The sequence below is a fragment of the Ictalurus punctatus genome, unplaced genomic scaffold, assembly GCF_001660625.3.
Source record: "Ictalurus punctatus breed USDA103 unplaced genomic scaffold, Coco_2.0 tig00064082, whole genome shotgun sequence".
NCBI classification, from domain to species: domain Eukaryota; kingdom Metazoa; phylum Chordata; class Actinopteri; order Siluriformes; family Ictaluridae; genus Ictalurus; species Ictalurus punctatus.
Genome location: NW_026521149.1, coordinates 83,586 through 110,878, shown reverse-complemented (window position 1 = coordinate 110,878; position 27,293 = coordinate 83,586). Strand labels below are relative to the sequence as shown.

The following is a 27,293-nucleotide window of genomic DNA, read 5'->3' as shown; positions in this document are numbered from 1 at the left end:
TCCCAGACAAATTGAATAGGGTACAATTCAGTGTTTTGTTTTATACACTACTGAATTGTTTGCAATGGCCAAAATTACTCCTTTTGGAGACTTTCAATCCAGTGATCCCATTTCACATCTCTTGTAAAGATGATTCTGTAGGTAATTCTGTTGAAGGTGAACATGGGCCAAGGCTGAATTCTTTGGTCCATGATGTTGAGCCCACTTTTGCTTATTCTGACTAACATGGCTGGGGTAATGTTAGTCTGGAGCTCTGATGGTGGCAGGTTCCTGCTTGCTCTAAGAATAAAATTCCAATCAACATGTACATGGACCATTTCTGATTTTTGTTTGATACAGTACCGATTTTGTTTGCATTGCCCAAAACAACTCAGTTGGGAGACATTGAATCCATTGATCCGTCAACAAACATCGGTAGAACCTACGAATACTTAAAGAGAAAAAGGGAAAAGTTTAATCAAGAGACTATTTCCAAAGTTGTGGCTCAACAAGTAAGTTCTGGCTTAAAAGTGAGCTGAAATAGACAAACTGTCTTGTCAGAAACTTAGCTTTATACCAAGTTATTTCTGAGGTCCCAGACAAATTGAATAGGGTACAATTCAGCGTTTTGTTTTATACACTACTGATTTGTGTGCAATGGCCAAAATTACTCAGTTTGGAGACTTTCAATCCAGTGATCCCATTTCACATCTCTTGTAAAGATGATTCTGGAGCTAATTCTGTTGAAGGTGAACATGGGCCAAGGCTGAATTCTTTGGTCCATGATGTTGAGCCCACTTTTGCTTATTCTGACTAACATGGCTGGGGTACTGTTAGTCTGGAGCTCTGATGGTGGCAGGTTCGTGCTTGCTCTAAGAATAAAATTCCAATCAAGATGTACATGGACCATTTGTGATTTTTGTTTGATACAGTACCGATTTTGTTTGCATTGCCCAAAACAACTCAGTTGGGAGACCTTGAATCCATTGATCCGTCAACAAACATCGGTAGAACCTACCAATACTTAAAGGAAAAAAGGGAAAAGTTTAATCAAGTGAGTGTTTCCAAAGTTGTGGCTCAGCAAGTAAGTTCTGGCTTAAAAATGAGCCGAAATAGCTCAGTTGGGAGAGCGTCAGACTGAAGATCTGAAGGTCCCTGGTTCAATCCCGGGTTTCGGCATTGTTCTTGGTATCGTGATGACAGCGGCATAATCACTGGCCTTTTAGGTAGTAGCTGCTTGCCAGAAGCCTAATAACAAAATTGCTGCTTGGCCAGTATGTGGCTGTAATTGCCTGGAAAAAAAACACAATCAGTGAAACAGCTTGGTTCCATGGTGTAATGGTTAGCACTCTGGACTCTGAATCCATTGATCTGAGTTCAAATCTCAGTGGAACCTGACAAGAGTTAGCATAAGTGCCTTTATGCAACTAGACAAACTGTCTTGTCAGAAACTTAGCTTTTTTGGTCGATGATGTTGAGCCCACATTTGCTTTTTCTGACTAACATGGCTGGGGTACTGGAGCTCTGATGGTGGCAGGTTCCTGCTTGCTCTAAGAATAAAATTCCAATCAACATGTACATGGACCATTTCTGATTTTTGTTTGATACAGTACCGATTTTGTTTGCATTGCCCAAAACAACTCAGTTGGGAGACATTGAATCCATGGATCCGTCAACAAACATCGGTAGAACCTACGAATACTTAAAGAAAAAAAGGGAAAAGTTTAATCAAGAGACTGTTTCCAAAGTTGTGGCTCAACAAGCAAGTTCTAGCTTAAAAGTGAGCTGAAATAGACAAACTGTCTTGTCAGAAACTTAGCTTTATACCAAGTTATTTCTGAGGTCCCAGACAAATTGAATAGGGTACAATTCAGTGTTTTGTTTTATACACTACTGAATTGTTTGCAATGGCCAAAATTACTCAGTTTGGAGACTTTCAATCCAGTGATCCCATTTCACATCTCTTGTAAAGATGATTCTGTAGGTAATTCTGTTGAAGGTGAACATGGGCCAAGGCTGAATTCTTTGGTCCATGATGTTGAGCCCACTTTTGCTTATTCTGACTAACATGGCTGGGGTAATGTTAGTCTGGAGCTCTGATGGTGGCAGGTTCCTGCTTGCTCTAAGAATAAAATTCCAATCAACATGTACATGGACCATTTCTGATTTTTGTTTGATACAGTACTGATTTTGTTTGCATTGCCCAAAACAACTCAGTTGGGAGACATTGAATCCATTGATCCGTCAACAAACATCGGTAGAACCTACCAATACTTAAAGAAAAAAAGGGAAAAGTTTAACCAAGAGACTGTTTCCAAAGTTGTGGCTCAACAAGCAAGTTCTAGCTAAAAAGTGAGCTGAAATAGACAAACTGTCTTGTCAGAAACTTAGCTTTGGACCAAGTTATTTCTGAGGTCCCAGACAAATTGAAAATGTGAACAGGGTACAATTCAGTGTTTTGTTTTATACACTACTGATTTGTGTGCAATGGCCAAAATTACTCAGTTTGGAGACTTTCAATCCAGTTATCCCATTTCACATCTCTTGTAAAGATGATTCTGGAGCTAATTCTGTTGATGGTGAACATGGGCCAAGGCTGAATTCTTTGGTCCATGATGTTGAGCCCACTTTTGCTTATTCTGACTAACATGGCTGGGGTAATGTTAGTCTGGAGCTCTGATGGTGGCAGGTTCCTGCTTGCTCTAAGAATAAAATTCCAATCAACATGTACATGGACCATTTCTGATTTTTGTTTGATACAGTACTGATTTTGTTTGCATTGCCCAAAACAACTCAGTTGGGAGACATTGAATCCATTGATCCGTCAACAAACATCGGTAGAACCTACGAATACTTAAAGAAAAAAAGGGAAAAGTTTAATCAAGAGACTGTTTCCAAAGTTGTGGCTCAACAAGCAAGTTCTAGCTTAAAAGTGAGCTGAAATAGACAAACTGTCTTGTCAGAAACTTAGCTTTATACCAAGTTATTTCTGAGGTCCCAGACAAATTGAATAGGGTACAATTCAGCGTTTTGTTTTATACACTACTGAATTGTTTGCAATGGCCAAAATTACTCAGTTTGGAGACTTTCAATCCAGTGATCCCATTTCACATCTCTTGTAAAGATGATTCTGTAGGTAATTCTGTTGAAGGTGAACATGGGCCAAGGCTGAATTCTTTGGTCCATGATGTTGAGCCCACTTTTGCTTATTCTGACTAACATGGCTGGGGTAATGTTAGTCTGGAGCTCTGATGGTGGCAGGTTCCTGCTTGCTCTAAGAATAAAATTCCAATCAACATGTACATGGACCATTTCTGATTTTTGTTTGATACAGTACTGATTTTGTTTGCATTGCCCAAAACAACTCAGTTGGGAGACATTGAATCCATTGATCCGTCAACAAACATCGGTAGAACCTACGAATACTTAAAGAAAAAAAGGGAAAAGTTTAACCAAGAGACTGTTTCCAAAGTGGTGGCTCAACAAGCAAGTTCTAGCTTAAAAGTGAGCTGAAATAGACAAACTGTCTTGTCAGAAACTTAGCTTTGCACCAAGTTATTTCTGAGGTCCCAGACAAATTGAAAATGTGAACAGGGTACAATTCAGCGTTTTGTTTTATACACTACAGATTTTTGTGCAGTGGCCAAAATTACTCAGTTTGGAGACTTTCAATCCAGTGATCCCATTTCACATCTCTTGTAAAGATGATTCTGGAGCTAATTCTGTTGAAGGTGAACATGGGCCAAGGCTGAATTCTTTGGTCCATGATGTTGAGCACACTTTTGCTTATTCTGACTAACATGGCTGGGGTACTGGAGTTCTGATGGTGGCAGGTTCCTGCTTGCTCTAAGAATAAAATTCCAATCAAGATGTACATGGACCATTTCTGATTTTTGTTTGATACAGTACCGATTTTGTTTGCATTGCCCAAAACAACTCAGTTGGGAGACATTGAATCCATTGATCCGTCAACAAACATCGGTAGAACCTACCAATACTTAAAGGGAAAAAGGGAAAAGTTTAATCAAGGGAGTGTTTCCAAAGTTGTGGCTCAACAAGTAAGTTCTAGCTTAAAAGTGAGCTGAAATAGACAAACTGTATTGTCAGAAACTTAGCTTTATACCAAGTTATTTCTGAGGTCCCAGACAAATTGAATAGGGTACAATTCAGCGTTTTGTTTTATACACTACTGATTTGTGTGCAATGGCCAAAATTACTCCTTTTGGAGACTTTCAATCCAGTGATCCCATTTCACATCTCTTGTAAAGATGATTCTGTAGGTAATTCTGTTGAAGGTGAACATGGGCCAAGGCTGAATTCTTTGGTCCATGATGTTGAGCCCACTTTTGCTTATTCTGACTAACATGGCTGGGGTAATGTTAGTCTGGAGCTCTGATGGTGGCAGGTTCCTGCTTGCTCTAAGAATAAAATTCCAATCAAGATGTACATGGACCATTTCTGATTTTTGTTTGATACAGTACTGATTTTGTTTGCATTGCCCAAAACAACTCAGTTGGGAGACATAGAATCCATTGATCCGTCAACAAACATCGGTAGAACCTACGAATACTTAAAGAAAAAAAGGGAAAAGTTTAATCAAGAGACTGTTTCCAAAGTTGTGGCTCAACAAGCAAGTTCTAGCTTAAAAGTGAGCTGAAGTAGACAAACTGTCTTGTCAGAAACTTAGCTTTATACCAAGTTATTTCTGAGGTCCCAGACAAATTGAATAGAGTACAATTCAGCGTTTTGTTTTATACACTACTGATTTGTGTGCAGTGGCCAAAATTACTCAGTTTGGAGACTTTCAATCCAGTGATCCCATTTCACATCTCTTGTAAAGATGATTCTGGGGCTAATTCTGTTGAAGGTGAACATGGGCCAAGGCTGAATTCTTTGGTCCATAATGCTGAGCCCACTTTTGCTTATTCTGACTAACATGGCTGGGGTACTGTTAGTCTGGAGCTCTGATGGTGGCAGGTTCCTGCTTGCTCTAAGAATAAAATTCCAATCAACATGTACATGGACCATTTCTGATTTTTGTTTGATACGGTACTGATTTTGTTTGCATTGCCCAAAACAACTCAGTTGGGAGACAGTGAATCCATTGATCCGTCAACAAACATCGGTAGAACCTACGAATACTTAAAGAAAAAAAGGGAAAAGTTTAATCAAGAGACTGTTTCCAAAGTTGTGGCTCAACAAGCAAGTTCTAGCTTAAAAGTGAGCTGAAATAGACAAACTGTCTTGTCAGAAACTTAGCTTTATACCAAGTTATTTCTGAGGTCCCAGACAAATTGAATAGGGTACAATTCAGCGTTTTGTTTTATACACTACTGATTTGTGTGCAATGGCCAAAATTACTCAGTTTGGAGACTTTCAATCCAGTGATCCCATTTCACATCTCTTGTAAAGATGATTCTGGAGCTAATTCTGTTGAAGGTGAACATGGGCCAAGGCTGAATTCTTTGGTCCATGATGTTGAGCCCACTTTTGCTTATTCTGACTAACATGGCTGGGGTACTGTTAGTCTGGAGCTCTGATGGTGGCAGGTTCCTGCTTGCTCTAAGAATAAAATTCCAATCAACATGTACATGGACCATTTCTGATTTTTGTTTGATACAGTACTGATTTTGTTTGCATTGCCCAAAACAACTCAGTTGGGAGACATTGAATCCATTGATCCGTCAACAAACATCGGTAGAACCTACGAATACTTAAAGAAAAAAAGGGAAAAGTTTAATCAAGAGACTGTTTCCAAAGTTGTGGCTCAACAAGCAAGTTCTAGCTTAAAAGTGAGCTGAAATAGACAAACTGTCTTGTCAGAAACTTAGCTTTATACCAAGTTATTTCTGAGGTCCCAGACAAATTGAATAGAGTACAATTCAGCGTTTTGTTTTATACACTACTGATTTGTGTGCAGTGGCCAAAATTACTCAGTTTGGAGACTTTCAATCCAGTGATCCCATTTCACATCTCTTGTAAAGATGATTCTGGGGCTAATTCTGTTGAAGGTGAACATGGGCCAAGGCTGAATTCTTTGGTCCATAATGCTGAGCCCACTTTTGCTTATTCTGACTAACATGGCTGGGGTACTGTTAGTCTGGAGCTCTGATGGTGGCAGGTTCCTGCTTGCTCTAAGAATAAAATTCCAATCAACATGTACATGGACCATTTCTGATTTTTGTTTGATACGGTACTGATTTTGTTTGCATTGCCCAAAACAACTCAGTTGGGAGACAGTGAATCCATTGATCCGTCAACAAACATCGGTAGAACCTACGAATACTTAAAGAAAAAAAGGGAAAAGTTTAATCAAGAGACTGTTTCCAAAGTTGTGGCTCAACAAGCAAGTTCTAGCTTAAAAGTGAGCTGAAATAGACAAACTGTCTTGTCAGAAACTTAGCTTTATACCAAGTTATTTCTGAGGTCCCAGACAAATTGAATAGGGTACAATTCAGCGTTTTGTTTTATACACTACTGATTTGTGTGCAATGGCCAAAATTACTCAGTTTGGAGACTTTCAATCCAGTGATCCCATTTCACATCTCTTGTAAAGATGATTCTGGAGCTAATTCTGTTGAAGGTGAACATGGGCCAAGGCTGAATTCTTTGGTCCATGATGTTGAGCCCACATTTGCTTATTCTGACTAACATGGCTGGGGTAATGTTAGTCTGGAGGTCTGATGGTGGCAGGTTCCTGCTTGCTCTAAGAATAAAATTCCAATCAACATGTACATGGACCATTTCTGATTTTTGTTTGATACGGTACTGATTTTGTTTGCATTGCCCAAAACAACTCAGTTGGGAGACATTGAATCCATGGATCCGTCAACAAACATCGGTAGAACCTACGAATACTTAAAGAAAAAAAGGGAAAAGTTTAATCAAGAGACTGTTTCCAAAGTTGTGGCTCAACAAGCAAGTTCTAGCTTAAAAGTGAGCTGAAATAGACAAACTGTCTTGTCAGAAACTTAGTTTTATACCAAGTTATTTCTGAGGTCCCAGACAAATTGAATAGGGTACAATTCAGCGTTTTGTTTTATACACTACTGATTTGTGTGCAATGGCCAAAATTACTCAGTTTGGAGACTTTCAATCCAGTGATCCCATTTCACATCTCTTGTAAAGATGATTCTGGAGCTAATTCTGTTGAAGGTGAACATGGGCCAAGGCTGAATTCTTTGGTCCATGATGTTGAGCCCACTTTTGCTTATTCTGACTAACATGGCTGGGGTACTGTTAGTCTGGAGCTCTGATGGTGGCAGGTTCCTGCTTGCTCTAAGAATAAAATTCCAATCAACATGTACATGGACCATTTCTGATTTTTGTTTGATACAGTACTGATTTTGTTTGCATTGCCCAAAACAACTCAGTTGGGAGACATTGAATCCATTGATCCGTCAACAAACATCGGTAGAACCTACGAATACTTAAAGAAAAAAAGGGAAAAGTTTAATCAAGAGACTGTTTCCAAAGTTGTGGCTCAACAAGCAAGTTCTAGCTTAAAAGTGAGCTGAAATAGACAAACTGTCTTGTCAGAAACTTAGCTTTATACCAAGTTATTTCTGAGGTCCCAGACAAATTGAATAGAGTACAATTCAGCGTTTTGTTTTATACACTACTGATTTGTGTGCAGTGGCCAAAATTACTCAGTTTGGAGACTTTCAATCCAGTGATCCCATTTCACATCTCTTGTAAAGATGATTCTGGGGCTAATTCTGTTGAAGGTGAACATGGGCCAAGGCTGAATTCTTTGGTCCATAATGCTGAGCCCACTTTTGCTTATTCTGACTAACATGGCTGGGGTACTGTTAGTCTGGAGCTCTGATGGTGGCAGGTTCCTGCTTGCTCTAAGAATAAAATTCCAATCAACATGTACATGGACCATTTCTGATTTTTGTTTGATACGGTACTGATTTTGTTTGCATTGCCCAAAACAACTCAGTTGGGAGACAGTGAATCCATTGATCCGTCAACAAACATCGGTAGAACCTACGAATACTTAAAGAAAAAAAGGGAAAAGTTTAATCAAGAGACTGTTTCCAAAGTTGTGGCTCAACAAGCAAGTTCTAGCTTAAAAGTGAGCTGAAATAGACAAACTGTCTTGTCAGAAACTTAGCTTTATACCAAGTTATTTCTGAGGTCCCAGACAAATTGAATAGGGTACAATTCAGCGTTTTGTTTTATACACTACTGATTTGTGTGCAATGGCCAAAATTACTCAGTTTGGAGACTTTCAATCCAGTGATCCCATTTCACATCTCTTGTAAAGATGATTCTGGAGCTAATTCTGTTGAAGGTGAACATGGGCCAAGGCTGAATTCTTTGGTCCATGATGTTGAGCCCACATTTGCTTATTCTGACTAACATGGCTGGGGTAATGTTAGTCTGGAGGTCTGATGGTGGCAGGTTCCTGCTTGCTCTAAGAATAAAATTCCAATCAACATGTACATGGACCATTTCTGATTTTTGTTTGATACGGTACTGATTTTGTTTGCATTGCCCAAAACAACTCAGTTGGGAGACATTGAATCCATGGATCCGTCAACAAACATCGGTAGAACCTACGAATACTTAAAGAAAAAAAGGGAAAAGTTTAATCAAGAGACTGTTCCAAAGTTGTGGCTCAACAAGCAAGTTCTAGCTTAAAAGTGAGCTGAAATAGACAAACTGTCTTGTCAGAAACTTAGCTTTATACCAAGTTATTTCTGAGGTCCCAGACAAATTGAATAGGGTACAATTCAGTGTTTTGTTTTATACACTACTGAATTGTTTGCAATGGCCAAAATTACTCAGTTTGGAGACTTTCAATCCAGTGATCCCATTTCACATCTCTTGTAAAGATGATTCTGGAGCTAATTCTGTTGAAGGTGAACATGGGCCAAGGCTGAATTCTTTGGTCCATGATGTTGAGCCCACTTTTGCTTATTCTGACTAACATGGCTGGGGTAATGTTAGTCTGGAGCTCTGATGGTGGCAGGTTCCTGCTTGCTCTAAGAATAAAATTCCAATCAACATGTACATGGACCATTTCTGATTTTTGTTTGATACAGTACTGATTTTGTTTGCATAGCCCAAAACAACTCAGTTGGGAGACATAGAATCCATTGATCCGTCAACAAACATCGGTAGAACCTACGAATACTTAAAGAAAAAAAGGGAAAAGTTTAATCAACAGACTGTTTCCAAAGTTGTGGCTCAACAAGCAAGTTCTAGCTTAAAAGTGAGCTGAAATAGACAAACTGTCTTGTCAGAAACTTAGCTTTATACCAAGTTATTTCTGAGGTCCCAGACAAATTGAATAGGGTACAATTCAGTGTTTTGTTTTATACACTACTGAATTGTTTGCAATGGCCAAAATTACTCAGTTTGGAGACTTTCAATCCAGTGATCCCATTTCACATCTCTTGTAAAGATGATTCTGTAGGTAATTCTGTTGAAGGTGAACATGGGCCAAGGCTGAATTCTTTGGTCCATGATGTTGAGCCCACTTTTGCTTATTCTGACTAACATGGCTGGGGTAATGTTAGTCTGGAGCTCTGATGGTGGCAGGTTCCTGCTTGCTCTAAGAATAAAATTCCAATCAACATGTACATGGACCATTTCTGATTTTTGTTTGATACAGTACTGATTTTGTTTGCATTGCCCAAAACAACTCAGTTGGGAGACATTGAATCCATTGATCCGTCAACAAACATTGGTAGAAACTACCAATACTTAAAGAAAAAAAGGGAAAAGTTTAACCAAGAGACTGTTTCCAAAGTTGTGGCTCAACAAGCAAGTTCTAGCTAAAAAGTGAGCTGAAATAGACAAACTGTCTTGTCAGAAACTTAGCTTTGGACCAAGTTATTTCTGAGGTCCCAGACAAATTGAAAATGTGAACAGGGTACAATTCAGCGTTTTGTTTTATACACTACAGATTTGTGTGCAGTGGCCAAAATTACTCAGTTTGGAGACTTTCAATCCAGTGATCCCATTTCACATCTCTTGTAAAGATGATTCTGCAGCTAATTCTGTTGAAGGTGAACATGGGCCAAGGCTGAATTCTTTGGTCCATGATGTTGAGCCCACTTTTGCTTATTCTGACTAACATGGCTGGGGTACTGTTAGTCTGGAGCTCTGATGGTGGCAGGTTCCTGCTTGCTCTAAGAATAAAATTCCAATCAACATGTACATGGACCATTTCTGATTTTTGTTTGATACAGTACTGATTTTGTTTGCATTGCCCAAAACAACTCAGTTGGGAGACATTGAATCCATTGATCCGTCAACAAACATCGGTAGAACCTACGAATACTTAAAGAAAAAAAGGGAAAAGTTTAATCAAGAGACTGTTTCCAAAGTTGTGGCTCAACAAGCAAGTTCTAGCTTAAAAGTGAGCTGAAATAGACAAACTGTCTTGTCAGAAACTTAGCTTTATACCAAGTTATTTCTGAGGTCCCAGACAAATTGAATAGGGTACAATTCAGTGTTTTGTTTTATACACTACTGAATTGTTTGCAATGGCCAAAATTACTCAGTTTGGAGACTTTCAATCCAGTGATCCCATTTCATATCTCTTGTAAAGATGATTCTGGAGCTAATTCTGTTGAAGGTGAACATGGGCCAAGGCTGAATTCTTTGGTCCATGATGTTGAGCCCACTTTTGCTTATTCTGACTAACATGGCTGGGGTAATGTTAGTCTGGAGCTCTGATGGTGGCAGGTTCCTGCTTGCTCTAAGAATAAAATTCCAATCAACATGTACATGGACCATTTCTGATTTTTGTTTGATACAGTACTGATTTTGTTTGCATTGCCCAAAACAACTCAGTTGGGAGACATTGAATCCATTGATCCGTCAACAAACATCGGTAGAACCTACGAATACTTAAAGAAAAAAAGGGAAAAGTTTAACCAAGAGACTGTTTCCAAAGTTGTGGCTCAACAAGCAAGTTCTAGCTAAAAAGTGAGCTGAAATAGACAAACTGTCTTGTCAGAAACTTAGCTTTGGACCAAGTTATTTCTGAGGTCCCAGACAAATTGAAAATGTGAACAGGGTACAATTCAGCGTTTTGTTTTATACACTACTGATTTGTGTGCAGTGGCCAAAATTACTCAGTTTGGAGACTTTCAATCCAGTGATCCCATTTCACATCTCTTGTAAAGATGATTCTGGAGCTAATTCTGTTGAAGGTGAACATGGGCCAAGGCTGAATTCTTTGGTCCATGATGTTGAGCCCACTTATGGTTATTCTGACTAACATGGCTGGGGTACTGTAGTTCTGATGGTGGCAGGTTCCTGCTTGCTCTAAGAATAAAATTCCAATCAAGATGTACATGGACCATTTCTGATTTTTGTTTAATACAGTACCGATTTTGTTTGCATTGCCCAAAACAACTCAGTTGGGAGACATTGAATCCATTGATACGTCAACAAACATCGGTAGAACCTACCAATACTTAAAGGGAAAAAGGGAAAAGTTTAATCAAGGGAGTGTTTCCAAAGTTGTGGCTCAACAAGTAAGTTCTGGCTTAAAAGTGAGCTGAAATAGACAAACTGTCTTGTCAGAAACTTAGCTTTATACCAAGTTATTTCTGAGGTCCCGGACAAATTGAATAGGGTACAATTCAGCATTTTGTTTTATACACTACTGATTTGTGTGCAATGGCCAAAATTACTCAGTTTGGAGACTTTCAATCCAGTGATCCCATTTCACATCTCTTGTAAAGATGATTCTGGAGCTAATTCTGTTGATGGTGAACATGGGCCAAGGCTGAATTCTTTCGTCCATGATGTTGAACCCACATTTGCTTATTCTGACTAACATGGCTGGGGTAATGTTAGTCTGGAGCTCTGATGGTGGCAGGTTCCTGCTTGCTCTAAGAATAAAATTCCAATCAACATGTACATGGACCATTTCTGATTTTTGTTTGATACAGTACTGATTTTGTTTGCATTGCCCAAAACAACTCAGTTGGGAGACATTGAATCCATGGATCCGTCAACAAACATCGGTAGAACCTACGAATACTTAAAGAAAAAAAGGGAAAAGTTTAATCAAGAGACTGTTTCCAAAGTTGTGGCTCAACAAGCAAGTTCTAGCTTAAAAGTGAGCTGAAATAGACAAACTGTCTTGTCAGAAACTTAGCTTTATACCAAGTTATTTCTGAGGTCCCAGACAAATTGAATAGGGTACAATTCAGCGTTTTGTTTTATACACTACTGATTTGTGTGCAGTGGCCAAAATTACTCAGTTTGGAGACTTTCAATCCAGTGATCCCATTTCACATCTCTTGTAAAGATGATTCTGGAGCTAATTCTGTTGAAGGTGAACATGGGCCAAGGCTGAATTCTTTGGTCCATGATGTTGAGCCCACTTTTGCTTATTCTGACTAACATGGCTGGGGTACTGTTAGTCTGGAGCTCTGATGGTGGCAGGTTCCTGCTTGCTCTAAGAATAAAATTCCAATCAAGATGTACATGGACCATTTCTGATTTTTGTTTGATACAGTACCGATTTTGTTTGCATTGCCCAGAACAACTCAGTTGGGAGACATTGAATCCATTGATCCGTCAACAAACATCGGTAGAACCTACCAATACTTAAAGGAAAAAAGGGAAAAGTTTAATCAAGAGACTGTTTCCAAAGTTGTGGCTCAACAAGCAAGTTCTAGCTAAAAAGTGAGCTGAAATAGACAAACTGTCTTGTCAGAAACTTAGCTTTGTACCAAGTTATTTCTGAGGTCCCAGACAAATTGAATAGGCTACAATTCAGCGTTTTGTTTCATACACTACTGATTTGTGTGCAATGGCCAAAATTACTCAGTTTGGAGACTTTCAATCCAGTGATCCCATTTCACATCTCTTGTAAAGATGATTCTGGAGCTAATTCTGTTGATGGTGAACATGGGCCAAGGCTGAATTCTTTGGTCCATGATGTTGAACCCACATTTGCTTATTCTGACTAACATGGCTGGGGTAATGTTAGTCTGGAGCTCTGATGGTGGCAGGTTCCTGCTTGCTCTAAGAATAAAATTCCAATCAAGATGTACATGGACCATTTGTGATTTTTGTTTGATACAGTACCGATTTTGTTTGCATTGCCCAAAACAACTCAGTTGGGAGACATTGAATCCATGGATCCGTCAACAAACATCGGTAGAACCTACGAATACTTAAAGAAAAAAAGGGAAAAGTTTAATCAAGAGACTGTTTCCAAAGTTGTGGCTCAACAAGCAAGTTCTAGCTTAAAAGTGAGTTGAAATAGACAAACTGTCTTGTCAGAAACTTAGCTTTATACCAAGTTATTTCTGAGGTCCCAGACAAATTGAATAGGGTACAATTCAGTGTTTTGTTTTATACACTATTGAATTGTTTGCAATGGCCAAAATTACTCCTTTTGGAGACTTTCAATCCAGTGATCCCATTTCACATCTCTTGTAAAGATGATTCTGTAGGTAATTCTGTTGAAGGTGAACATGGGCCAAGGCTGAATTCTTTGGTCCATGATGTTGAGCCCACTTTTGCTTATTCTGACTAACATGGCTGGGGTAATGTTAGTCTGGAGCTCTGATGGTCGCAGGTTCCTGCTTGCTCTAAGAATAAAATTCCAATCAACATGTACATGGACCATTTCTGATTTTTGTTTGATACAGTACCGATTTTGTTTGCATTGCCCAAAACAACTCAGTTGGGAGACATTGAATCCATTGATCCGTCAACAAACATCGGTAGAACCTACGAATACTTAAAGAGAAAAAGGGAAAAGTTTAATCAAGAGACTATTTCCAAAGTTGTGGCTCAACAAGTAAGTTCTGGCTTAAAAGTGAGCTGAAATAGACAAACTGTCTTGTCAGAAACTTAGCTTTATACCAAGTTATTTCTGAGGTCCCAGACAAATTGAATAGGGTACAATTCAGCGTTTTGTTTTATACACTACTGATTTGTGTGCAATGGCCAAAATTACTCAGTTTGGAGACTTTCAATCCAGTGATCCCATTTCACATCTCTTGTAAAGATGATTCTGGAGCTAATTCTGTTGAAGGTGAACATGGGCCAAGGCTGAATTCTTTGGTCCATGATGTTGAGCCCACTTTTGCTTATTCTGACTAACATGGCTGGGGTACTGTTAGTCTGGAGCTCTGATGGTGGCAGGTTCGTGCTTGCTCTAAGAATAAAATTCCAATCAAGATGTACATGGACCATTTGTGATTTTTGTTTGATACAGTACCGATTTTGTTTGCATTGCCCAAAACAACTCAGTTGGGAGACCTTGAATCCATTGATCCGTCAACAAACATCGGTAGAACCTACCAATACTTAAAGGAAAAAAGGGAAAAGTTTAATCAAGTGAGTGTTTCCAAAGTTGTGGCTCAGCAAGTAAGTTCTGGCTTAAAAATGAGCCGAAATAGCTCAGTTGGGAGAGCGTCAGACTGAAGATCTGAAGGTCCCTGGTTCAATCCCGGGTTTCGGCATTGTTCTTGGTATCGTGATGACAGCGGCATAATCACTGGCCTTTTAGGTAGTAGCTGCTTGCCAGAAGCCTAATAACAAAATTGCTGCTTGGCCAGTATGTGGCTGTAATTGCCTGGAAAAAAAACACAATCAGTGAAACAGCTTGGTTCCATGGTGTAATGGTTAGCACTCTGGACTCTGAATCCATTGATCTGAGTTCAAATCTCAGTGGAACCTGACAAGAGTTAGCATAGGTGCCTTTATGCAACTAGACAAACTGTCTTGTCAGAAACTTAGCTTTTTTGGTCGATGATGTTGAGCCCACATTTGCTTTTTCTGACTAACATGGCTGGGGTACTGGAGCTCTGATGGTGGCAGGTTCCTGCTTGCTCTAAGAATAAAATTCCAATCAACATGTACATGGACCATTTCTGATTTTTGTTTGATACAGTACTGATTTTGTTTGCATTGCCCAAAACAACTCAGTTGGGAGACATTGAATCCATGGATCCGTCAACAAACATCGGTAGAACCTACGAATACTTAAAGAAAAAAAGGGAAAAGTTTAATCAAGAGACTGTTTCCAAAGTTGTGGCTCAACAAGCAAGTTCTAGCTTAAAAGTGAGCTGAAATAGACAAACTGTCTTGTCAGAAACTTAGCTTTATACCAAGTTATTTCTGAGGTCCCAGACAAATTGAATAGGGTACAATTCAGTGTTTTGTTTTATACACTACTGAATTGTTTGCAATGGCCAAAATTACTCAGTTTGGAGACTTTCAATCCAGTGATCCCATTTCACATCTCTTGTAAAGATGATTCTGTAGGTAATTCTGTTGAAGGTGAACATGGGCCAAGGCTGAATTCTTTGGTCCATGATGTTGAGCCCACTTTTGCTTATTCTGACTAACATGGCTGGGGTAATGTTAGTCTGGAGCTCTGATGGTGGCAGGTTCCTGCTTGCTCTAAGAATAAAATTCCAATCAACATGTACATGGACCATTTCTGATTTTTGTTTGATACAGTACTGATTTTGTTTGCATTGCCCAAAACAACTCAGTTGGGAGACATTGAATCCATTGATCCGTCAACAAACATCGGTAGAACCTACGAATACTTAAAGAAAAAAAGGGAAAAGTTTAATCAAGAGACTGTTTCCAAAGTTGTGGCTCAACAAGCAAGTTCTAGCTTAAAAGTGAGCTGAAATAGACAAACTGTCTTGTCAGAAACTTAGCTTTATACCAAGTTATTTCTGAGGTCCCAGACAAATTGAATAGGGTACAATTCAGCGTTTTGTTTTATACACTACTGAATTGTTTGCAATGGCTAAAATTACTCAGTTTGGAGACTTTCAATCCAGTGATCCCATTTCACATCTCTTGTAAAGATGATTCTGTAGGTAATTCTGTTGAAGGTGAACATGGGCCAAGGCTGAATTCTTTGGTCCATGATGTTGAGCCCACTTTTGCTTATTCTGACTAACATGGCTGGGGTAATGTTAGTCTGGAGCTCTGATGGTGGCAGGTTCCTGCTTGCTCTAAGAATAAAATTCCAATCAACATGTACATGGACCATTTCTGATTTTTGTTTGATACAGTACTGATTTTGTTTGCATTGCCCAAAACAACTCAGTTGGGAGACATTGAATCCATTGATCCGTCAACAAACATCGGTAGAACCTACGAATACTTAAAGAAAAAAAGGGAAAAGTTTAACCAAGAGACTGTTTCCAAAGTGGTGGCTCAACAAGCAAGTTCTAGCTTAAAAGTGAGCTGAAATAGACAAACTGTCTTGTCAGAAACTTAGCTTTGGACCAAGTTATTTCTGAGGTCCCAGACAAATTGAAAATGTGAACAGGGTACAATTCAGCGTTTTGTTTTATACACTACAGATTTTTGTGCAGTGGCCAAAATTACTCAGTTTGGAGACTTTCAATCCAGTGATCCCATTTCACATCTCTTGTAAAGATGATTCTGGAGCTAATTCTGTTGAAGGTGAACATGGGCCAAGGCTGAATTCTTTGGTCCATGATGTTGAGCACACTTTTGCTTATTCTGACTAACATGGCTGGGGTACTGGAGTTCTGATGGTGGCAGGTTCCTGCTTGCTCTAAGAATAAAATTCCAATCAAGATGTACATGGACCATTTCTGATTTTTGTTTGATACAGTACCGATTTTGTTTGCATTGCCCAAAACAACTCAGTTGGGAGACCTTGAATCCATTGATCCGTCAACAAACATCGGTAGAACCTACCAATACTTAAAGGAAAAAAGGGAAAAGTTTAATCAAGTGAGTGTTTCCAAAGTTGTGGCTCAGCAAGTAAGTTCTGGCTTAAAAATGAGCCGAAATAGCTCAGTTGGGAGAGCGTCAGACTGAAGATCTGAAGGTCCCTGGTTCAATCCCGGGTTTCGGCATTGTTCTTGGTATCGTGATGACAGCGGCATAATCACTGGCCTTTTAGGTAGTAGCTGCTTGCCAGAAGCCTAATAACAAAATTGCTGCTTGGCCAGTATGTGGCTGTAATTGCCTGGAAAAAAAACACAATCAGTGAAACAGCTTGGTTCCATGGTGTAATGGTTAGCACTCTGGACTCTGAATCCATTGATCTGAGTTCAAATCTCAGTGGAACCTGACAAGAGTTAGCATAAGTGCCTTTATGCAACTAGACAAACTGTCTTGTCAGAAACTTAGCTTTTTTGGTCGATGATGTTGAGCCCACATTTGCTTTTTCTGACTAACATGGCTGGGGTACTGGAGCTCTGATGGTGGCAGGTTCCTGCTTGCTCTAAGAATAAAATTCCAATCAACATGTACATGGACCATTTCTGATTTTTGTTTGATACAGTACCGATTTTGTTTGCATTGCCCAAAACAACTCAGTTGGGAGACATTGAATCCATGGATCCGTCAACAAACATCGGTAGAACCTACGAATACTTAAAGAAAAAAAGGGAAAAGTTTAATCAAGAGACTGTTTCCAAAGTTGTGGCTCAACAAGCAAGTTCTAGCTTAAAAGTGAGCTGAAATAGACAAACTGTCTTGTCAGAAACTTAGCTTTATACCAAGTTATTTCTGAGGTCCCAGACAAATTGAATAGGGTACAATTCAGTGTTTTGTTTTATACACTACTGAATTGTTTGCAATGGCCAAAATTACTCAGTTTGGAGACTTTCAATCCAGTGATCCCATTTCACATCTCTTGTAAAGATGATTCTGTAGGTAATTCTGTTGAAGGTGAACATGGGCCAAGGCTGAATTCTTTGGTCCATGATGTTGAGCCCACTTTTGCTTATTCTGACTAACATGGCTGGGGTAATGTTAGTCTGGAGCTCTGATGGTGGCAGGTTCCTGCTTGCTCTAAGAATAAAATTCCAATCAACATGTACATGGACCATTTCTGATTTTTGTTTGATACAGTACTGATTTTGTTTGCATTGCCCAAAACAACTCAGTTGGGAGACATTGAATCCATTGATCCGTCAACAAACATCGGTAGAACCTACCAATACTTAAAGGGAAAAAGTGAAAAGTTTAATCAAGCGAGTGTTTCCAAAGTTGTGGCTCAACAAGTAAGTTCTGGCTTAAAAGTGAGCTGAAATAGACAAACTGTCTTGTCAGAAACTTAGCTTTATACCCAGTTATTTCTGAGGTCCCAGACAAATTGAATAGGGTACAATTCAGTGTTTTGTTTTATACACTACTGATTTGTGTGCAGTGGCCAAAATTACTCAGTTTGGAGACTTTCAATCCAGTGATCCCATTTCACATCTCTTGTAAAGATGATTCTGTAGCTAATTCTGTTGAAGGTGAACATGGGCCAAGCTGAATTCTTTGGTCCATGATGTTGAGCCCACTTTTGCTTATTCTGACTAACATGGCTGGGGTACTGTTAGTCTGGAGCTCTGATGGTGGCAGGTTCCTGCTTGCTCTAAGAATAAAATTCCAATCAACATGTACATGGACCATTTCTGATTTTTGTTTGATACAGTACTGATTTTGTTTGCATTGCCCAAAACAACTCAGTTGGGAGACATTGAATCCATGGATCCGTCAACAAACATCGGTAGAACCTACGAATACTTAAAGAAAAAAAGGGAAAAGTTTAATCAAGAGACTGTTTCCAAAGTTGTGGCTCAACAAGCAAGTTCTAGCTTAAAAGTGAGCTGAAATAGACAAACTGTCTTGTCAGAAACTTAGCTTTATACCAAGTTATTTCTGAGGTCCCAGACAAATTGAATAGGGTACAATTCAGTGTTTTGTTTTATACACTACTGAATTGTGTGCAATGGCCAAAATTACTCAGTTTGGAGACTTTCAATCCAGTGATCCCATTTCACATCTCTTGTAAAGATGATTCTGGAGCTAATTCTGTTGAAGGTGAACATGGGCCAAGGCTGAATTCTTTGGTCCATGATGTTGAGCCCACTTTTGCTTATTCTGACTAACATGGCTGGGGTACTGTTAGTCTGGAGCTCTGATGGTGGCAGGTTCCTGCTTGCTCTAAGAATAAAATTCCAATCAACATGTACATGGACCATTTCTGATTTTTGTTTGATACAGTACTGATTTTGTTTGCATTGCCCAAAACAACTCAGTTGGGAGACATTGAATCCATTGATCCGTCAACAAACATTGGTAGAACCTACGAATACTTAAAGAAAAAAAGGGAAAAGTTTAATCAAGAGACTGTTTCCAAAGTTGTGGCTCAACAAGCAAGTTCTAGCTTAAAAGTGAGCTGAAATAGACAAACTGTCTTGTCAGAAACTTAGCTTTATACCAAGTTATTTCTGAGGTCCCAGACAAATTGAATAGGGTACAATTCAGCGTTTTGTTTTATACACTACTGATTTGTGTGCAATTGCCAAAATTACTCAGTTTGGAGACTTTCAATCCAGTGATCCCATTTCACATCTCTTGTAAAGATGATTCTGTAGCTAATTCTGTTGAAGGTGAACATGGGCCAAGCTGAATTCTTTGGTCCATGATGTTGAGCCCACTTTTGCTTATTCTGACTAACATGGCTGGGGTACTGTTAGTCTGGAGCTCTGATGGTGGCAGGTTCCTGCTTGCTCTAAGAATAAAATTCCAATCAACATGTACATGGACCATTTCTGATTTTTGTTTGATACAGTACTGATTTTGTTTGCATTGCCCAAAACAACTCAGTTGGGAGACATTGAATCCATTGATCCGTCAACAAACATCGGTAGAACCTACGAATACTTAAAGAAAAAAAGGGAAAAGTTTAATCAAGAGACTGTTTCCAAAGTTGTGGCTCAACAAGCAAGTTCTAGCTTAAAAGTGAGCTGAAATAGACAAACTGTCTTGTCAGAAACTTAGCTTTATACCAAGTTATTTCTGAGGTCCCAGACAAATTGAATAGGGTACAATTCAGTGTTTTGTTTTATACACTACTGAATTGTTTGCAATGGCCAAAATTACTCAGTTTGGAGACTTTCAATCCAGTGATCCCATTTCATATCTCTTGTAAAGATGATTCTGGAGCTAATTCTGTTGAAGGTGAACATGGGCCAAGGCTGAATTCTTTGGTCCATGATGTTGAGCCCACTTTTGCTTATTCTGACTAACATGGCTGGGGTAATGTTAGTCTGGAGCTCTGATGGTGGCAGGTTCCTGCTTGCTCTAAGAATAAAATTCCAATCAACATGTACATGGACCATTTCTGATTTTTGTTTGATACAGTACTGATTTTGTTTGCATTGCCCAAAACAACTCAGTTGGGAGACATTGAATCCATTGATCCGTCAACAAACATCGGTAGAACCTACGAATACTTAAAGAAAAAAAGGGAAAAGTTTAACCAAGAGACTGTTTCCAAAGTTGTGGCTCAACAAGCAAGTTCTAGCTAAAAAGTGAGCTGAAATAGACAAACTGTCTTGTCAGAAACTTAGCTTTGGACCAAGTTATTTCTGAGGTCCCAGACAAATTGAAAATGTGAATAGGGTACAATTCAGCGTTTTGTTTTATACACTACTGATTTGTGTGCAGTGGCCAAAATTACTCAGTTTGGAGACTTTCAATCCAGTGATCCCATTTCACATCTCTTGTAAAGATGATTCTGGAGCTAATTCTGTTGAAGGTGAACATGGGCCAAGGCTGAATTCTTTGGTCCATGATGTTGAGCCCACTTATGGTTATTCTGACTAACATGGCTGGGGTACTGTAGTTCTGATGGTGGCAGGTTCCTGCTTGCTCTAAGAATAAAATTCCAATCAAGATGTACATGGACCATTTCTGATTTTTGTTTAATACAGTACCGATTTTGTTTGCATTGCCCAAAACAACTCAGTTGGGAGACATTGAATCCATTGATACGTCAACAAACATCGGTAGAACCTACCAATACTTAAAGGGAAAAAGGGAAAAGTTTAATCAAGGGAGTGTTTCCAAAGTTGTGGCTCAACAAGTAAGTTCTGGCTTAAAAGTGAGCTGAAATAGACAAACTGTCTTGTCAGAAACTTAGCTTTATACCAAGTTATTTCTGAGGTCCCGGACAAATTGAATAGGGTACAATTCAGCATTTTGTTTTATACACTACTGATTTGTGTGCAATGGCCAAAATTACTCAGTTTGGAGACTTTCAATCCAGTGATCCCATTTCACATCTCTTGTAAAGATGATTCTGGAGCTAATTCTGTTGATGGTGAACATGGGCCAAGGCTGAATTCTTTGGTCCATGATGTTGAACCCACATTTGCTTATTCTGACTAACATGGCTGGGGTAATGTTAGTCTGGAGCTCTGATGGTGGCAGGTTCCTGCTTGCTCTAAGAATAAAATTCCAATCAAGATGTACATGGACCATTTGTGATTTTTGTTTGATACAGTACTGATTTTGTTTGCATTGCCCAAAACAACTCAGTTGGGAGACATTGAATCCATGGATCCGTCAACAAACATCGGTAGAACCTACGAATACTTAAAGAAAAAAAGGGAAAAGTTTAATCAAGAGACTGTTTCCAAAGTTGTGGCTCAACAAGCAAGTTCTAGCTTAAAAGTGAGTTGAAATAGACAAACTGTCTTGTCAGAAACTTAGCTTTATACCAAGTTATTTCTGAGGTCCCAGACAAATTGAATAGGGTACAATTCAGTGTTTTGTTTTATACACTACTGAATTGTTTGCAATGGCCAAAATTACTCCTTTTGGAGACTTTCAATCCAGTGATCCCATTTCACATCTCTTGTAAAGATGATTCTGTAGGTAATTCTGTTGAAGGTGAACATGGGCCAAGGCTGAATTCTTTGGTCCATGATGTTGAGCCCACTTTTGCTTATTCTGACTAACATGGCTGGGGTAATGTTAGTCTGGAGCTCTGATGGTGGCAGGTTCCTGCTTGCTCTAAGAATAAAATTCCAATCAACATGTACATGGACCATTTCTGATTTTTGTTTGATACAGTACCGATTTTGTTTGCATTGCCCAAAACAACTCAGTTGGGAGACATTGAATCCATTGATCCGTCAACAAACATCGGTAGAACCTACGAATACTTAAAGAGAAAAAGGGAAAAGTTTAATCAAGAGACTATTTCCAAAGTTGTGGCTCAACAAGTAAGTTCTGGCTTAAAAGTGAGCTGAAATAGACAAACTGTCTTGTCAGAAACTTAGCTTTATACCAAGTTATTTCTGAGGTCCCAGACAAATTGAATAGGGTACAATTCAGCGTTTTGTTTTATACACTACTGATTTGTGTGCAATGGCCAAAATTACTCAGTTTGGAGACTTTCAATCCAGTGATCCCATTTCACATCTCTTGTAAAGATGATTCTGGAGCTAATTCTGTTGAAGGTGAACATGGGCCAAGGCTGAATTCTTTGGTCCATGATGTTGAGCCCACTTTTGCTTATTCTGACTAACATGGCTGGGGTACTGTTAGTCTGGAGCTCTGATGGTGGCAGGTTCGTGCTTGCTCTAAGAATAAAATTCCAATCAAGATGTACATGGACCATTTGTGATTTTTGTTTGATACAGTACCGATTTTGTTTGCATTGCCCAAAACAACTCAGTTGGGAGACCTTGAATCCATTGATCCGTCAACAAACATCGGTAGAACCTACCAATACTTAAAGGAAAAAAGGGAAAAGTTTAATCAAGTGAGTGTTTCCAAAGTTGTGGCTCAGCAAGTAAGTTCTGGCTTAAAAATGAGCCGAAATAGCTCAGTTGGGAGAGCGTCAGACTGAAGATCTGAAGGTCCCTGGTTCAATCCCGGGTTTCGGCATTGTTCTTGGTATCGTGATGACAGCGGCATAATCACTGGCCTTTTAGGTAGTAGCTGCTTGCCAGAAGCCTAATAACAAAATTGCTGCTTGGCCAGTATGTGGCTGTAATTGCCTGGAAAAAAAACACAATCAGTGAAACAGCTTGGTTCCATGGTGTAATGGTTAGCACTCTGGACTCTGAATCCATTGATCTGAGTTCAAATCTCAGTGGAACCTGACAAGAGTTAGCATAAGTGCCTTTATGCAACTAGACAAACTGTCTTGTCAGAAACTTAGCTTTTTTGGTCGATGATGTTGAGCCCACATTTGCTTTTTCTGACTAACATGGCTGGGGTACTGGAGCTCTGATGGTGGCAGGTTCCTGCTTGCTCTAAGAATAAAATTCCAATCAACATGTACATGGACCATTTCTGATTTTTGTTTGATACAGTACCGATTTTGTTTGCATTGCCCAAAACAACTCAGTTGGGAGACATTGAATCCATGGATCCGTCAACAAACATCGGTAGAACCTACGAATACTTAAAGAAAAAAAGGGAAAAGTTTAATCAAGAGACTGTTTCCAAAGTTGTGGCTCAACAAGCAAGTTCTAGCTTAAAAGTGAGCTGAAATAGACAAACTGTCTTGTCAGAAACTTAGCTTTATACCAAGTTATTTCTGAGGTCCCAGACAAATTGAATAGGGTACAATTCAGTGTTTTGTTTTATACACTACTGAATTGTTTGCAATGGCCAAAATTACTCAGTTTGGAGACTTTCAATCCAGTGATCCCATTTCACATCTCTTGTAAAGATGATTCTGTAGGTAATTCTGTTGAAGGTGAACATGGGCCAAGGCTGAATTCTTTGGTCCATGATGTTGAGCCCACTTTTGCTTATTCTGACTAACATGGCTGGGGTAATGTTAGTCTGGAGCTCTGATGGTGGCAGGTTCCTGCTTGCTCTAAGAATAAAATTCCAATCAACATGTACATGGACCATTTCTGATTTTTGTTTGATACAGTACTGATTTTGTTTGCATTGCCCAAAACAACTCAGTTGGGAGACATTGAATCCATTGATCCGTCAACAAACATCGGTAGAACCTACCAATACTTAAAGAAAAAAAGGGAAAAGTTTAACCAAGAGACTGTTTCCAAAGTTGTGGCTCAACAAGCAAGTTCTAGCTAAAAAGTGAGCTGAAATAGACAAACTGTCTTGTCAGAAACTTAGCTTTGGACCAAGTTATTTCTGAGGTCCCAGACAAATTGAAAATGTGAACAGGGTACAATTCAGTGTTTTGTTTTATACACTACTGATTTGTGTGCAATGGCCAAAATTACTCAGTTTGGAGACTTTCAATCCAGTTATCCCATTTCACATCTCTTGTAAAGATGATTCTGGAGCTAATTCTGTTGATGGTGAACATGGGCCAAGGCTGAATTCTTTGGTCCATGATGTTGAGCCCACTTTTGCTTATTCTGACTAACATGGCTGGGGTAATGTTAGTCTGGAGCTCTGATGGTGGCAGGTTCCTGCTTGCTCTAAGAATAAAATTCCAATCAACATGTACATGGACCATTTCTGATTTTTGTTTGATACAGTACTGATTTTGTTTGCATTGCCCAAAACAACTCAGTTGGGAGACATTGAATCCATTGATCCGTCAACAAACATCGGTAGAACCTACGAATACTTAAAGAAAAAAAGGGAAAAGTTTAATCAAGAGACTGTTTCCAAAGTTGTGGCTCAACAAGCAAGTTCTAGCTTAAAAGTGAGCTGAAATAGACAAACTGTCTTGTCAGAAACTTAGCTTTATACCAAGTTATTTCTGAGGTCCCAGACAAATTGAATAGGGTACAATTCAGCGTTTTGTTTTATACACTACTGAATTGTTTGCAATGGCCAAAATTACTCAGTTTGGAGACTTTCAATCCAGTGATCCCATTTCACATCTCTTGTAAAGATGATTCTGTAGGTAATTCTGTTGAAGGTGAACATGGGCCAAGGCTGAATTCTTTGGTCCATGATGTTGAGCCCACTTTTGCTTATTCTGACTAACATGGCTGGGGTAATGTTAGTCTGGAGCTCTGATGGTGGCAGGTTCCTGCTTGCTCTAAGAATAAAATTCCAATCAACATGTACATGGACCATTTCTGATTTTTGTTTGATACAGTACTGATTTTGTTTGCATTGCCCAAAACAACTCAGTTGGGAGACATTGAATCCATTGATCCGTCAACAAACATCGGTAGAACCTACGAATACTTAAAGAAAAAAAGGGAAAAGTTTAACCAAGAGACTGTTTCCAAAGTGGTGGCTCAACAAGCAAGTTCTAGCTTAAAAGTGAGCTGAAATAGACAAACTGTCTTGTCAGAAACTTAGCTTTGCACCAAGTTATTTCTGAGGTCCCAGACAAATTGAAAATGTGAACAGGGTACAATTCAGCGTTTTGTTTTATACACTACAGATTTTTGTGCAGTGGCCAAAATTACTCAGTTTGGAGACTTTCAATCCAGTGATCCCATTTCACATCTCTTGTAAAGATGATTCTGGAGCTAATTCTGTTGAAGGTGAACATGGGCCAAGGCTGAATTCTTTGGTCCATGATGTTGAGCACACTTTTGCTTATTCTGACTAACATGGCTGGGGTACTGGAGTTCTGATGGTGGCAGGTTCCTGCTTGCTCTAAGAATAAAATTCCAATCAAGATGTACATGGACCATTTCTGATTTTTGTTTGATACAGTACCGATTTTGTTTGCATTGCCCAAAACAACTCAGTTGGGAGACATTGAATCCATTGATCCGTCAACAAACATCGGTAGAACCTACCAATACTTAAAGGGAAAAAGGGAAAAGTTTAATCAAGGGAGTGTTTCCAAAGTTGTGGCTCAACAAGTAAGTTCTAGCTTAAAAGTGAGCTGAAATAGACAAACTGTATTGTCAGAAACTTAGCTTTATACCAAGTTATTTCTGAGGTCCCAGACAAATTGAATAGGGTACAATTCAGCGTTTTGTTTTATACACTACTGATTTGTGTGCAATGGCCAAAATTACTCCTTTTGGAGACTTTCAATCCAGTGATCCCATTTCACATCTCTTGTAAAGATGATTCTGTAGGTAATTCTGTTGAAGGTGAACATGGGCCAAGGCTGAATTCTTTGGTCCATGATGTTGAGCCCACTTTTGCTTATTCTGACTAACATGGCTGGGGTAATGTTAGTCTGGAGCTCTGATGGTGGCAGGTTCCTGCTTGCTCTAAGAATAAAATTCCAATCAAGATGTACATGGACCATTTCTGATTTTTGTTTGATACAGTACTGATTTTGTTTGCATTGCCCAAAACAACTCAGTTGGGAGACATAGAATCCATTGATCCGTCAACAAACATCGGTAGAACCTACGAATACTTAAAGAAAAAAAGGGAAAAGTTTAATCAAGAGACTGTTTCCAAAGTTGTGGCTCAACAAGCAAGTTCTAGCTTAAAAGTGAGCTGAAGTAGACAAACTGTCTTGTCAGAAACTTAGCTTTATACCAAGTTATTTCTGAGGTCCCAGACAAATTGAATAGAGTACAATTCAGCGTTTTGTTTTATACACTACTGATTTGTGTGCAGTGGCCAAAATTACTCAGTTTGGAGACTTTCAATCCAGTGATCCCATTTCACATCTCTTGTAAAGATGATTCTGGGGCTAATTCTGTTGAAGGTGAACATGGGCCAAGGCTGAATTCTTTGGTCCATAATGCTGAGCCCACTTTTGCTTATTCTGACTAACATGGCTGGGGTACTGTTAGTCTGGAGCTCTGATGGTGGCAGGTTCCTGCTTGCTCTAAGAATAAAATTCCAATCAACATGTACATGGACCATTTCTGATTTTTGTTTGATACGGTACTGATTTTGTTTGCATTGCCCAAAACAACTCAGTTGGGAGACAGTGAATCCATTGATCCGTCAACAAACATCGGTAGAACCTACGAATACTTAAAGAAAAAAAGGGAAAAGTTTAATCAAGAGACTGTTTCCAAAGTTGTGGCTCAACAAGCAAGTTCTAGCTTAAAAGTGAGCTGAAATAGACAAACTGTCTTGTCAGAAACTTAGCTTTATACCAAGTTATTTCTGAGGTCCCAGACAAATTGAATAGGGTACAATTCAGCGTTTTGTTTTATACACTACTGATTTGTGTGCAATGGCCAAAATTACTCAGTTTGGAGACTTTCAATCCAGTGATCCCATTTCACATCTCTTGTAAAGATGATTCTGGAGCTAATTCTGTTGAAGGTGAACATGGGCCAAGGCTGAATTCTTTGGTCCATGATGTTGAGCCCACATTTGCTTATTCTGACTAACATGGCTGGGGTAATGTTAGTCTGGAGGTCTGATGGTGGCAGGTTCCTGCTTGCTCTAAGAATAAAATTCCAATCAACATGTACATGGACCATTTCTGATTTTTGTTTGATACGGTACTGATTTTGTTTGCATTGCCCAAAACAACTCAGTTGGGAGACATTGAATCCATGGATCCGTCAACAAACATCGGTAGAACCTACGAATACTTAAAGAAAAAAAGGGAAAAGTTTAATCAAGAGACTGTTTCCAAAGTTGTGGCTCAACAAGCAAGTTCTAGCTTAAAAGTGAGCTGAAATAGACAAACTGTCTTG

General features: G+C 39.1%; 8 non-coding genes across 8 annotated transcripts; all 8 read left to right on the top strand.

Moving 5' to 3' along the window:
• The first annotated feature begins 1,085 nt into the window (after nucleotides 1-1,085).
• On the top strand, nucleotides 1,086-1,158 carry trnaf-gaa (transfer RNA phenylalanine (anticodon GAA)). Its single transcript has one exon. It is a non-coding gene; the product is annotated as a tRNA-Phe (tRNA).
• A 145-nt stretch (nucleotides 1,159-1,303) lies between these two features.
• trnaq-cug (transfer RNA glutamine (anticodon CUG)) lies at nucleotides 1,304-1,375 on the top strand. Its single transcript has one exon. It is a non-coding gene; the product is annotated as a tRNA-Gln (tRNA).
• Nucleotides 1,376-14,362: 12,987 nt separating this feature from the next.
• trnaf-gaa (transfer RNA phenylalanine (anticodon GAA)) lies at nucleotides 14,363-14,435 on the top strand. Its single transcript has one exon. It is a non-coding gene; the product is annotated as a tRNA-Phe (tRNA).
• A 145-nt stretch (nucleotides 14,436-14,580) lies between these two features.
• On the top strand, nucleotides 14,581-14,652 carry trnaq-cug (transfer RNA glutamine (anticodon CUG)). Its single transcript has one exon. It is a non-coding gene; the product is annotated as a tRNA-Gln (tRNA).
• Nucleotides 14,653-16,756: 2,104 nt separating this feature from the next.
• Nucleotides 16,757-16,829, top strand: trnaf-gaa (transfer RNA phenylalanine (anticodon GAA)). The gene has a single exon. It is a non-coding gene; the product is annotated as a tRNA-Phe (tRNA).
• Nucleotides 16,830-16,974: 145 nt separating this feature from the next.
• Nucleotides 16,975-17,046, top strand: trnaq-cug (transfer RNA glutamine (anticodon CUG)). Its single transcript has one exon. It is a non-coding gene; the product is annotated as a tRNA-Gln (tRNA).
• Nucleotides 17,047-22,580: 5,534 nt separating this feature from the next.
• On the top strand, nucleotides 22,581-22,653 carry trnaf-gaa (transfer RNA phenylalanine (anticodon GAA)). Its single transcript has one exon. It is a non-coding gene; the product is annotated as a tRNA-Phe (tRNA).
• Nucleotides 22,654-22,798: 145 nt separating this feature from the next.
• trnaq-cug (transfer RNA glutamine (anticodon CUG)) lies at nucleotides 22,799-22,870 on the top strand. The gene has a single exon. It is a non-coding gene; the product is annotated as a tRNA-Gln (tRNA).
• The last annotated feature ends 4,423 nt before the right edge of the window (nucleotides 22,871-27,293 follow it).